We start from the raw sequence: 2,562 nt of genomic DNA on the forward strand, positions 1-2,562 counted from the left end.
GCTGGCACATAGTAGACACATTCAAGAAAAATTGAGCAAAGGCAGATCCAGGTCCAAAAGCTTGTTTTCTACATATTGATAAACTGAGGATGAACTGTATGTAGGGATATTAACGTACGAAAATCTGCAAGAAGATCACACCATGACAAATTTCTCTCTGTGTATTTTTCTATTTCCTGTAGGAAATTTATTTCCTCTCCCCCTCCCCTCTTTTCTCTCCCTCCTTCCTCCTTTCTTACCCTGAACACACAAACACACATGCACGTGCACACGCACCCACGCACACACCCCGTTCTGGACTCAGCTACAGCCATGTCTTTTAAACTCTTATTTTCTCTTTATTCACCATCAAAATTGTTTGCAATGCCCCACACCTGGCTTCCAGCTGGTGACAGGCACAAACAAAAGCAAGACAAACACATACAATGTTGCATCTGCACCTTGAAACAGCCTCCATCCCAGGTGGTGGAAAGGACTCCCTGGGGCACCTGGAATTCAGGTGGGGCCATAGCAGTGTTTCAAGTCCAGCCCCCCTGTAATTCCCCTTTCCTCTTTGCTGTCAGGCGGTCGAGAGCTGGGTGTGCAGCAGTGACTGCTGAGTTCTCGCAGATGTCTCTGCATCAGGGCGTGGGCAGCAACGAAGGAAACTTCTTTAGCCCTTGACTTCACCAAGGCTACTGTGAGCAAACCTCAGGTTTCCATATCCATTTCCCAAATAGCATTTTCTTCCCTGAGTAAAGGGAAAAATCCAACTTCCTACTGTTGCTCTCCTGAATTACAGTGCTACATATGGTCTATGGAGCCTGCTCGTCCAGCCAGCCGTTCTAGGGCCAGGTGGAGGGGGCCCAGTGTGTTCTGATTCTCCCTGTCACTGATTGCTCTGGTTACCTCGTGCTGCCCATAGGTGTAAAAGCATGTCAACACATCCATGACAAGCTTTTCTTGTCAGTGATTCATAACAGCACAAATAATCATCTGGCCTTAATCCTAGCTGGAAGAAAAAGTGCATAGTTAACAAGAAAGTAATGTGTGCAAGTAGTTGAATATTAGCTAATTATTTTCTGACTTGGAGAACCAGATAAACTGTGGCAACACTTTTCTTATCCTCGTGGTTCTAAAACTCTCGTAAGTGGAAAATGGATCTGGATCAGAAAAAGGGTAATAAAGTATCTAAAAAGTGAAGTGGGCTTAAAAAATAAAAACAGTGTCTTTTAGTGTTTTGCTTGAGTTCCTTTCTGCCAAGAAATGAAGAAAGCTTCATAACACCTTACACAACATTTCCCGTTTTCTTAATTCTTCCAAAATTCTTTTATTTAAAGTTCAGTTTTAAACATTGGCAAATCAAATAAGAAGGAAGTCCACTTCCTTATGGCACAGCTCAATAAGAGAGACCCAGGATGAAAACCAAGAACCTTTATTCCCAGCACTGTGGAGAAAGAAATTTACAAGATTTATGCAAAACTTCAAAGGAAGCCCCTCCCTGCGCACAGCTCCCCTTGTGTGGGAGTTCCCTCCGTCCCCCCTCACCAGTGTGGATTTTCAGGTGAGCATAATTGTGCTTTTGTTTTGCACTTGGCTCACCCTGCTACACTCACTCTGAGATCCCCTGGCCTGAAGCCCAGGGTGGGGCTTTGCCCTCAGTACTGTAAATAATGGTAATTACCTTTACAAACTTAAAAAAAAAATTTTTCCCAAGGCCAAAAATATCCAAAGTCTAGTCTAGAGCATGCTATAACCCCTCGTGCAAAAATCTGTTAGAATGTGTGTGGTGATTAGAAAGAGTGTCTCTCTCGAGAAATGACCAAAGTAGAAAGAGAGTCACCAGCTCCCAGCTTCCTGTGGACCGCTCTGGGCCCATGAATTCTCTGCTTCCAGGTTGTGGTGGGGATATAATTACAAACGAAAGGGGAAAATACTGAAGTTGAATTTAGGAGTTCTTCTCATCACTTGCACAGACGTTTTTGTGAATTTGATTGAAGCAGAAGCATATTCCAGATGCCTACTCTCGGCTCAGGTGGGAAGGTGTGCCACCTGGCCCTAGGCTGTAGTGTACAGTATCTCCATCTGGTTGACAGCACCTATTGTTCAGACTAAATTGACATGCATCCAAACTTTTGCCTCATTAGATTATCACCATGGTGCCCAGGCTATGATTCCCATGTAATCTTGGTATTTTATTTCATGTACAGTCACTAGCAGCTGTTATCTATGTCTAAGATCAAAACAATTAATGAAAATTCAAAATTTTTAAATTCAATAGCTTTTGGCCACATAAGATATATCAAGACTAATACAAAAGGTTTGATTTGTGAATGAGATAGATTGCTTCCCAGGCCACAGAGTTCTTTGGATTATTCTACTTCCAGATTAACTGGTTTGAGCATGGAGATCTTAACCTGGACAGATGCCTTCAACCTAGCGTGGACGTGTTTCAAGGTCTATGTCAAGGCCAAAGACACAGAGTGGGAAGCTTCCCGTGTATGTGCGTTCATTGGAAATTTACTAAGACTAAGACTCTCAAAGGAAGTGTCAGAGTTGTCTGCATGTCATTTTTTCCATTCA

Source organism: Galeopterus variegatus, unplaced genomic scaffold (genome assembly GCF_000696425.1).
Source record: "Galeopterus variegatus unplaced genomic scaffold, G_variegatus-3.0.2 Scaffold2353, whole genome shotgun sequence".
Lineage (NCBI taxonomy): Eukaryota > Metazoa > Chordata > Mammalia > Dermoptera > Cynocephalidae > Galeopterus > Galeopterus variegatus.